Consider the following 12,079-nt stretch of genomic DNA (forward strand, 5'->3'; position numbering starts at 1 on the left):
AACTGACAAAAGAGGCAGAAGTGTGACATGCGGGATGTAGTTAATATCCCAGCGCTTAAGATCCTGCCCAGGGGTATTCAATTGCAGCCCATAGTAAAACTGCAGGCATTCTACTGAGGTGCAAACAGAAATCCTTGTTAGTATGGCTTTCTGCCCTTACCGTGGTTGCCGTGAACGTGTTAACCCATAGCTATGGGTTAACGCAAGTTAGCCACAGGCTCCCACATGAGCAAATGGGCTTGCAAGGCTTGGAGTTACTGTGGCTTAATTAATCTGGCCCTTTTTTGTAGCTGTAGAAATACAGGGGGTAATTCCAAGTTGATCGCAGCAGGATTTTTGTTAGCAATTGGGCAAAACCATGTGCACTGCAGGGGAGGCAGATATAACATGTGCAGAGAGAGTTAGATTTGGGTGTGGTGTGTTCAATCTGCAATCTAATTTGCAGTGTAAAAATAAAGCAGCCAGTGTTTACCCTGCACAGAAATAAAATAACCCACCCAAATCTAACTCTTTCTGCACATGTTATATCTGCCTCCCCTGCAGTGCACATGGGGGGTCATTCCGAGTTGTTTGCTCGGTAAATTTCTTCGCATCGCAGCGATTTTCCGCTTAGTGCGCATGCGCAATGTTCGCACTGCGACTGCGCCAAGTAAATTTGCTATGCAGTTAGGAATTTTACTCACGGTTTTTTCATCGTTCTGGTGATCGTAATGTGATTGACAGGAAGTGGGTGTTTCTGGGCGGAAACTGGCCGTTTTATGGGTGTGTGTGAAAAAACGCTACCGTTTCTGGGAAAAACGCGGGAGTGGCTGGAGAAACGGAGGAGTGTCTGGGCGAACGCTGGGTGTGTTTGTGACGTCAAACCAGGAACGACAAGCACTGAACTGATCGCAGATGCCGAGTAAGTTTGAAGCTACTCAGAAACTGCTAAGAGGTGTGTAATCGCAATTTTGAGAATCTTTCGTTCGCAATTTTAAGATGCTAAGATTCACTCCCAGTAGGCGGCGGCTTAGCGTGTGCAAAGCTGCTAAAAACAGCTTGCGAGCGAACAACTCGGAATGAGGGCCCTGGTTTTGCCCAATTGCTATCAAAAATCCTGCTGCGATCAACTTGGAATTACCCCCACAATTAGCTGTGGGAACCCTGCACACTAAGCTGCAGAGGATGGATCTTTCTTTGCAGCCTCAGGAGCTGCGAGGAAAAATCCATGTTAAAATGCACACTCTGCATTTTAATGTGCGGGGAAACCCACAGATTCCAGAACTTTGAGCAGAATCTATGGGTTATGGGGCTAATTCAGTAAGAATAGCAAATTACTCTAATCAGCAGAATTTGCTTTCCTTTGGATCGCATGCTGGGGGGCCGCCCATCGCTGGGCAGGGCCGCCCAGCATGCTGACCGGCGCCTTTCCCCTTGATGAAGCAGAAATTGCGAGCGCCTCACAATTTCTGCTTCATCGCAAAAAAATAAGACTTTAATTACCTACCGGTAAATCCTTTTCTCGTAGTCCGTAGAGGATGCTGGGGTCCACATTAGGAGCCATGGGCACTTTAAGAGTTTGATAGTCTGGGCTGGCTCCACCCTCTATGCACCTCCTACCAGACTCAGTATAGAAACTGTGCCCGAGGAGACAGACAACTTTGAGAGAATGAATTTGCATAGATAGTGGTGAGATTCACACCAGCTCACACATACATGGCAAACCAAGCTAACCAGCTTGAACACTCATCAACAAATGAACAACAGTACTTAACCAAGTAACAATACAGTACTAAACCAATAACAAAGAAGTACTGAACCAAGTAACCACTGTAGGATAACGAACCGCTGGGCGGGCGCCCAGCATCCTCTACGAACTACAAATTAAGGATTTACCGATAGGTAATTAAAATCCTATTTTCTCCTATGTCCTAGAGGATGCTGGAGTCCACATTAGTACCATGGGGATGTACCAAAGCTCCCAAAACGGGAGGGAGAGTGAGGAGGCTCCTGCAGATCAGACTGACCAAACTTTAGGTCCTCAGAGGCCAAAGTATCGAACTTGTAGAAATTGGCAAACGTGTTCGACCCAGACCAGGGGGTAAATTCACTAAGATGGGAGTTCTATTTAAGATGGGATGTTGCCCATAGCAACCAATCAGATTCTACTTCTTATTTATCTAGCACCTTCTAGAAGATAATACCTGGAATCTGATTGTTTGCTATGGGCAACATCCCATCTTAAATAGAACTCCCATCTTAGTAAATTTACCCCCAAGTAGCCGCTTGGCAAGGTTGTAAAGCCGAGACACCCCGGGCAGCCGCCCAGGAGGAACCCACCTTATGAGTAGAATGAGCCTTAACCGATTTTGGATACGGCCATCCTGCCGTAGAATATGCATGGTGGATAGTGAACCTGATCCAGCGAGAAATAGTCTGCTTAGAAGCAGGACACCCAAGTTTCTTGGGATCATACAGGACAAACATAGATCTTCAGAGCCCTTACAACATCCAAGGACTTTTATGGAATTGAGGAGTCAGTAGCAACTGGCCCCACAATAGGTTGGTTGATATGAAAAGCCGACACAACCTTTGGAAGGAACTGCTGACGCGTCCTGAGCTCAGCTCTATCTTCGTGGAAAATTAAGTAGGGGATTTTACAAGATAAAGCCCCCAATTCTGACACACGTCTAGCAGAAGCTAAGGCCAACAATTTGACAGCCTTCCACGTGAGAAACTTGACCTCAACCTCCTGTAAAGGCTCGAACCAATCCCGATTGCCGGAACTGCAGCACCACGTTAAGATCCCAGGGTGCTGTAGGAGGCACAAAGGGAGGCTGGATGTGCAGAACCCCCTTCAAGAAAGTCTGAACCTCAGGGAGGGAAGCCAGTTGTTTCTGGAAGAAACTGGATAAAGCCGAAATTTGGACTTTTATGGATCCCAAACGCAGACCCATGTCCACACCTGCTTGCAGGAAGAGGAGAAACCATCCAAGTTGAAACTCTACCATAGGAAACTTCTTGGATTCACACCAAGACACACACTTTTTCCAAATGCGATGGTAGTGTGTAGTCGTTACCCCTTTCCGAGCCTGTATCAGGGTAGGAATAACCTTGTTCGGAATACCTTTCCGAGCTAAGATCTGGCATTCAACCTCCATGCCGTAAAACGTAGCCGTGGTAAGTCTTGATAAGCGAACGGCCCCTGTGGCAGAAGGTCCTCTCAAAGAGGAAGAGGCCTTGGATCTTCCAGTAGTACACAAATAACCGACGTGTGTGGTAGAGCCCACAACTCACCGATAGAGAAAATTCCTTTGTTTGGAGCACTCTTTTTTAGTGTTGGACCAACACTATTTTTCTGGGGGAATTGCTTATATATTATTTGAGTTGTACTACCCCTCATGTATTTTAGTCTGAATTTGATAAATAAAGGTTATGTTTTAATTTAGAATAAACATTTCATCATCACACATATATATTATTTAAAAAAGAGTGCTCCAAACAAAGGAATTTTCTTTATCGGTGAGTTGTGGGCTCTACCACACACGTCGGTTATTTGTGTACTTGTTACATTATTCCTGGAGCACCTCCAACATAACGGATAGCTATCCATTGGGGTCTATTTTGTACTAGTTGGTTTTTTTCTGAATAATCTCTAATATTGCAGTCTGGTGCGGGATAATTGTTAGTTTTTCTATCTTCCAGTAGTAATTCCAGAAGAACCGCGTACCAAGCCCTTCTCAGCCAGTCCAGAGCTTGAGGATAGCCTAAACTCTTGTTCTCTTTATGAGCTTTAGAATCCTTGGAATGAGTGGAAGTGGAGAGAACATGTACACTGACTTGAACACCCACAGAGTTACCAGAGCGTCCACTGCCACTGCTTGTGGGTCTCTCAACCTGGAACAGTACCTCCAAAGCTTCTTGTTGAGATGGGAGACCATCAAGTCTATTTGAGGTACGCCCCAAAGACTTGACACCTGTGTACACCTCCGGATGGAGGCCCCACTCTCCTGGTTGGAGATCGTGCCTGATGAGGTAGTCCGCTTCCCTGTTATCAACTCCCGGAATGAAGATTGCTGACAGCGCAACCGCATGCTTTTCTGCCCAGAGGAGGATTCTTGTCACCTCTGCCAATGCAGCTCTGCTCTTCGATCCGCCCTGTCGGTTTATGTAGGCCACGGTCATTACATTGTCCTTGAATGGCCTTATCTTGCAGAACGTGTGCCGCTTGTAGAAGACCATTGTACACAGCTCTTAGTTCCAGGATGTTTATTGGAAAAATGGATTCCAGACTTGACCACCTTCCTTGAAAGGTGTCCCCTTAGTTGATTGCGCCCCAACCTCTGAGACTTGCATCCGTGGGTAGAAGGATCCAGTTCTGAATCCTGAACCTGCGGCCCTCTAGAAGGTGAGGCAGATGTAGCCACCTTAGGTGTGAGATCCTGGCCTTCAGCGACAGACGTATCCTCTGTTGCATGTGTAGGTGTGATCCCGACCGCTTGTCTAGGAGATCCAGTTGGAAGGACGGTTCATGAAATCTTCCGTATTGTAGAGCTTCGTAGGAGGCAACCATCTTCCCCAGAAGGCGAATGCACTGATGGACCAATACCTGGGCACGCTTCAAGACATCCCGGACCATTGATTGTATCACCAATGCTTTCTCCACCAGTAGAAACACCCTCTGCACTTGCGTGTCGAGGACCATCCTTAGGAAAGACAATCGCCTTGTCGGCTCCAAATGTGACTTTGGAAGATTCAGGATCCATCCATGATCCCTGAGCAGTCGAGTCGTGAGAGCAATGCTCTGCAATAACTTTTCCCTGGAAAACTCTTTTATCAGCAGATCATCCAGATATGGAATTATGTTCACTCCTTGCCAGCGGAGGAGAATCATCATCTCTGCCATTACCTTGGTAAACACCCTCTGTGCCGTGGAGAGCCCGAATGGCAGTGCCTGGAAGTGATAGTGACAGTCCAACAGCGCAAATCTGAGATAAACCTGGTGTGGCGGCCAAATTGGATTGTGGAGGTATGCATCCTTGATATCCAGGGATACCAGAAACTCTCCCTCCTCCAGACCTGAGGTCACTGCTCTCAGAGATTCCATTTTGAACTTGATTCCATTTTGAACTTGAAGTCCCTCAGATAAGGGTTTAACGACTTCAGGTTTAAAATCGGTTTGACCAAACCATCCGGTTTCGGTACCACAAATAGGGATAGCCCTTTCCATCAGCAAGGTTGGTAAGCCTAATTTGAAGAATCTGTGAGGTGGGAGCTCTTGAAACTCCAGTCTGTACCCCTGGGACACAATATCCTGTACCCAGGGATCCAGGCCGGATGACACCCAGAAGTGACTGAAACATCTCAGTCTCGCTCCCACCTGCTTGTTCTCCAGGCTGTGAGGTCCACCGTCATGCTGAGGATTTTGAGGAAACAGAGGCAGGCTTCTGTTCCTGGGAACCTGCGGGTGCAGGTCTTTTGGACTTTGCTTGATCACCTCTGAAGAAAGTGGCAGGAGGCCTGTACTTTTTAGCTTTTGTGGTCCAAAAGGGTTGCATTGTGGACGTAGAAAAAGGTTTCTTCGTTGTCTGAGTGGCTGAGGGAAGAAAGGTTGACTTACCAGCGGTTGCCGTGGAGATCCACGCATCCAAAGCTTCCCCAAATAGAGCCTGACCTGTGAAGGGTAGGTTCTCCACACTTCTCCTGGATTCCGCGTCTGCCAACCATTGGCGCAGCCAGAGTCCCCTGCGTGCTGAGACAGACGTCCTTGCATTCAGATGACCCAGGTCCTTCATGGCCTCCACCATGAAACCCGCAGAATCATGAATGTTACATAAAAACAATTCAATGTCACTTCTATCCATAGAATCTAATTCCTCTAGTAATGTGCCTGACCACTTTACTATAGCTTTCGAAATCCATGCACAGGCATTAGTGGGCCTTAACGCCACGCCAGAAGCAGTGTATATGGATTTGAGCATAGTCTCAATCTTGCGGTCTGCCGGCTCTTTCAAAGCGGTAGACCAAGGGACAGGTGACACCACCTTCTCAGACAGTCTAGATACAGAAGCGTCAACTAGGGGTGTGGCATGGCTGCTGAGGGAAGCAGACACACACTGAGAGAGCTCCTGTGGCTGGGGGCTCTGAATCCCTTGATTATCCCCTCTCAGAGTTTCCTTTCTGCTTCTGGCGGCCCCCCTGTCTCCCCTGGTCCCTCTGGTGTGCCCCTGTTTGTGCCGCGGAATCGGGGAGCGGTGTTTAAAGCTCCCGCAGATTGCGGCCTACAAGAATCCCCCAAGCCAGAGCCTCAATTTACCTCCCAGGCCGGCGGACGTTCCGGGAGCCTCGGAGTTGGGCCGCGGACTTCGCCGCTGCCTCCCGGTGCCTGCACTGCCGCTAGCCGCGGCGGAAAGACGCCTCCTGCTGCCCCTTGCCTGTCTCTTCTCTCCGGAGTCGTCAGGGCCCTCGGTGACCGGACGGAGCCTTGAGAAGCCCGGCGGCCATCTTTGGTGAGACTTTCTTGCTCCCTGCTGTCTCCTACCTCCGGGGGCCTCGGAGTTGGGCCGCAGACTTCGCCACTGCCTCCTGGTACCTGCGCTGCCGCTGACCGCGGTGGAAAGACACCTCCTGCTGCCCCTTGCCTGTCTCTTCTCCCCGGAGTCGTCAGGACCCTCGGTGGCTGGACGGAGCCGCGGGACGCCCGGCGGCCATCCTGGGTGAGACCTTTTTGCTCCCTGGTATCTCCTGCCAGACCCCAGCGTTAAAGAGCTAACTGAGGGTACGGCCCGCAGGACTCAGGCGGAGAGACGGGGGACTGTTGTGGGGGTGTGCTCTCGGAGGGGGGTGATAGCTTTGGAGCTGCCTGTCTGCTACTGTCCGCCCTGGGGTACCGCTCTTCAGATGCTGCCTGGTCCCTGCTCTCCCTGGGGCTGCCGTACAGCCGTCAGCCTCTGCTGTTGCTCATAACCAGTCGGCCCCCCTGAGCAGAGTGTACCTCCTAGACTGTGTTGTGACCGACGGCTCCCTGGTGCCTCATACCGCATACCTGCAAACCAGCAAGACCGAGCCCCGGTGCCACGCGGTTGCGGTCAGCTCCTGTGGCCACTCATAACTTAAACCTGCTGCTATCATTCCTAACTCCTACCGACACATATATTATACTTATTATTTGAAGTGGGTCTCTAACCCCGACCGCGGGTTCACCTGTAACTATGTGAAGACCCCTAGCTACTCTTTGGAAGATGTGTCTGCTTGCTTGATGTCGCCCTAAAGCCACATGGGGGGCTACTGCACGGCGATGATCCACGCATTTTTATATTACCAGGGCTATGTGAAAGTGTAACACTGCACTGCCTTCCTTAGAGACTGATCTCATGGTGAGAGGCACGAAGAAGAAAAAGGCCAAGACCAAGCCAGACGTAACTCCGACACCCGCGGCCCATCATTCGTCAGATCTGCGTCAGTTCTCGACTCCACTGACTGCCTCCCTGATTCTACACACTCAGGTGGGCAACATGTCGACCCCAAGGAACACGCAACCCCCGTTGGCCTCCTCTTCAACCGCAGAGATTAGTGAGATTCTGTCTCACGTCAAATCACTTCCCACGAAACAAGATTTTTCGGCCATAGAGACTCGCTTGCTATCTACCATCAAGCAGGAAGTGACAGCGATCCGACAAGACATGTCTCAAATTGCGGCCCGTGTTGATATATTGGAACGACACGAGACATCTAGCATTGATACTCTGACCAAATTTCAGGAGGTGATTTCTCATCAGAGGAGTGATATTTCTTTTCTCAAATCACGTATTGAGGATATGGATAACCACGGGAGGCGGAATAATATCAGGGTCAGAGGTCTCCCTGAAAGCGTCCAACAGGCTGACCTGACGACTGCACTAACTGCAATATTTGGAGAGCTTATTGACCTGGATCCTAACAAGGACATCATGTTTAATAGGGCGCACCGTGCTCTCCGTCCTCGTGGCATACCATCTGACAGGCCGCGAGATGTGATTTGCAGGGTCCACTATTATGCCCAAAAAGAGGAGATAATAAGAAAGGCCCAGCAGTTGGATGGTATTAATTTCCAAGGCGACAGGATTCAGTTATTTCCAGATCTCGCATGGTTGACCCTGCAACAGCGCCGAGCCTTAAGGCCCCTTACTGATTCCCTTCGGAAACTCGAACTGAAATACAGATGGGGCTTTCCTATTTCTCTTCAGGTTTCCCATAATGGCAAAGTAGCTACTCTTTCTAGACCATCGGATCTACCGGCCTTTTTCACATCCCTAGGCATACCGCCAGTGCCCTTGCCTGATTGGGACTCCTTTCATCACCAACCTGATATACCTGTCGTGATCCCTCCACATGACTTGTGGCAACAAGTGCGAACCCAGCGGACGCGGGGGACTCATCCTAATAGTTCGCAATCTTCTGAGCCTCCATGATTGAGACGTTTTGCCTTGTTTTGGTGAGATTGTTCCTGTCTTCGTTGCTGCACACTCGGTCTTTCTCCTTGGTGCTACAGCACGTTACTAATATGTGTGATCGGTTTTCTAATGGTTTCATAGATAAGTAATATGTTATAGTTAGAATGTGTTTTGAACATGTTTAGGCTGAATCTTTACCACTGATGATAATATCTCTTCATATATATTTAAAGTTTTCAAGAATATGTAAAGAAATATCTAAAGAAGATGTTTTTTTCTATACATTTTATACTATGCCCATTCTCATTCCTTGGTATGCTTTTGTATTATGTAAGCTTCTGTACCGTGGGTGGTCGCTGTCCTTGGCCCCCCGTAGGACCCCCATTAGGCTGCATCCCCTGTTTCTTTGGGTTGGAAGTCAGCAGGATTCCGCTCCTGTCCCTTTTGCAGCAGTCCTTTTCCTTATATTGCTATTAGCTCTGTTTGGTATTGATATACTTTACAGTGTGGCTCTCCACACTGCTCTTTTTTCCTTTCTTTTCCTTGGTTTCCTTTCTAACCTATTATCTCTCCCTGGAGCTCTTTCTTCCCCTTTCCACCTATCTGTTGTAGGGATGACTAATGCAAATCTATTAGGACTTGACTTATAATGGGTCTGGATGATTTACACGTAACTACCCTTAATGTAAAAGGCTTAAATGTTCCTGAGAAACGGTCTAAACTCCTCAAATGGCTTAGAGACGAGAAAGTTGATGTTGCTTTATTCAAGAAACACATTTTAAGATTGGTCATGTGCTGTCACTAAAGTGTCACTATTACCCCCATGTTTTTATGACTAATAACCCTTCTGGTAAGACATTAGGTGTAGCTGTTCTTTTGGCTCGCCACCTGCCTATCCTTAATGTCACTTCCCACAGACTAGTCGAAGGTAGGGGGTTGCTAGTTAAATGTGATATCCATAATCAACGTTTCTCCTTTTTGAATGTTTATACTCCCAATACTAAGCAGCCTTCCTTTCTGTCCTCGGTTCTGGAAACTGCTGAGCCCCTCCTTGAAGGAGTAGTGGTAAAGGGAGGCGATTTAAACTGGACTCTCAATCCCCTTCACGACACCTCTAAAAAGGTTTCATATAGACCGGAAAAGGAATATAGGAGGGTGAGACGCGCGCTGCTTGACCACCAGCTGATCGACACATGGAGACTGGCACATCCTTCTGAGGTAGATTACTCCTTTTTCTCACACCCACATCAGACATACTCCAGAATTGACTACTTATTTCTGAGTCACCGACACCTACATTTAATTTCCGACACTTCAATATGACAAATCGTATGGTCAGACCATGCATCAGTTAACCTTACAATACGTCTTCCGTCATGTACACAACGCCAATGGTCTTGGCGCTTTAACGACACCCTTTTACAAAACGTGGCGTGCCGCTCTCAAATTGGCTCTGCCTTAGACTCCTATATCAGTACTAATGACCTAGACGATATTTCTAAGATTTCGGGCTGGGAGGCACATAAATGTGTTTTGCGAGGGGTATGTATCCAGATAGGCTCGTTTCATAAAAACAGAGGGAAAAACTTAGGGATGATTTATTATCTAAGATAAAATCTCTCAAACTTCTACATAAGTAGTCCCAAACCCCTCAACACTATTCTGATCTTGAGGCCGCTTGGGCAGATCTGAATAAATTACTCTCTGATAGAGTTAAGTTCTCATATCGGAAGTGCCGAAGCAGATATTATCAATGGGGCAACAAACCTGGGAAATTGTTGGCCAAGGCTCTCCGAGAACAACGTGCACTTACTTTTATTCATTCTAATAAAGATGGTCAAGGCCAACCCCAACACGAGACACATCAAATTGCTAAGTCCTTTCAGGCCTATTATTCCACCTTATACAACCTTTCTGGACCGTCAGGGAGGGCAGATAAGATGTCCCATCAAGCAGCGGTATCTGACTACTTAAAGACCTTAGACTTCCCTACGTTGTCCAAAAAAGATGCAGAGGGTTTAGACGCCCCCTTCTCTACGGAGGAGGTTATGAAAGTCATCGACTCCTTACCCAATGGCAAAAGTCCGGGCCCTGGCGGGTATACTATTGCCTATTATAAAGCTTTCAAGGAGAAATTAACCCCTCTTCTTACAAGAGCCTTTAACACTATTTCTGAAAATTCACATTTCTCCTCGCAATCCCTGGAGGCCCACGTCACAGTTTTACCCAAAGAGGGCAAAGATCCCAGTCTCTGCTCTAGTTACCGTCCGATCTTGCTGCTGAACATAGATATAAAACTTTTTGCCAAACTAATTGCAAATCGCCTTAAAATATTATTGCCAGATTTGATTCATAGAGACCAAGCCGGTTTTGCCTTGGGTCGAGAAGCCAGGGACAACACCTCTAAAGTGCTTAATATGATTCACTACGCTAACCAAGCTACGTCCCCCTCAATTATGTTATCGACCGATGCTGAAAAAGCGTTTGACAGGGTGGACTGGGACTTTTTGTCTGGCATCTTGAGACATTTAGGACTTGGTAACGCCTGTCTCCACAGAATCTCATCTCTCTATACTACCCCATCCGCCAAAATTAAGATTAATGGCTCCCTATCAGATTCCTTTTCCATTTCCAACGGCACACGACCACTATCCCCGCTGCTTTTTGTCCTATGTATGTGTTAGGGTCTCCTGCCCTGTGCTGCCACGTCGTCATGGCAACCGGGAGACAAGTGCTAGCGGAGTAACCTGAGCGCAGCTGATACTCCGGTTCGGGTCTTTTGCTGTGCAGTGGTTATAGGCTCTGTGCACGGCAGGGGATCCGGTGCTGGTTTTTGTGCTCACAGTCTGTGAGGTCTGAGTGGGGCGTGGACAGCACCTGCTTTATAAGGCCTCTTCTCAGGCTAAGCAGATGCTGCTGAATCTTTGTTGGTTAGTCAGTTCCTGAAAGTTAACACCAGTACATTCCTGCAGGCACTGGAGTGCATAACAGTTCTGACACCAGTACTTTCCTGCAGGCACTGGTGTGCATAACATATTCAGCAGCCTAATACTCCTGTTGAAATTTTGTGGGAATATGGAGCATACCCCTCAAAATACGTTGCAACAGGTGGTCGATCAGGTGCAGGTCCTGACTCGACAATTTAATGATTTGTCCATTAAAATGCACACCTCCCAGGCTGCTGGCGGAGCTCCCGCAGCAGCAGCACCTGCAGGGGTTAAGGAGCCGAAAGTAAATCTCCCGGATCGTTTTTCTGGAGATCGCTCGCAGTTCTTTTGTTTCAAGGAGAGCTGCAAGCTATACTTCCGGCTTAGGCCTCAGTCTTCTGGGTCGGAGATTCAGCGGGTGGGCATAGTGATTTCCTTGCTACAAGGAGACCCACAGGTCTGGGCATATGGGTTGCAGCCTGACTGTCCGTCGCTTAAAAGTGTTGATGCTTTTTTTACGGCACTGGGCATGTTGTATGATGACCCTGACAAGACGGCCTCAGCCGAGGCTCAGATTTCGATCCTTAAGCAAGGGCGAAGGCCAGTTGAGGTTTACTGTACGGAGTTTCGGAGGTTGGCCCATGATACCCAGTGGAATGACCCAGCCCTGAGACACCAGTACCGAAGAGGTCTTTCTAACCAGATAAAGGACCAACTGGTACAATATCCCTTGCCTGATAG

This window comes from Pseudophryne corroboree, chromosome 8 (genome assembly GCF_028390025.1).
Source record: "Pseudophryne corroboree isolate aPseCor3 chromosome 8, aPseCor3.hap2, whole genome shotgun sequence".
Classification (NCBI taxonomy): Eukaryota; Metazoa; Chordata; class Amphibia; order Anura; family Myobatrachidae; genus Pseudophryne; species Pseudophryne corroboree.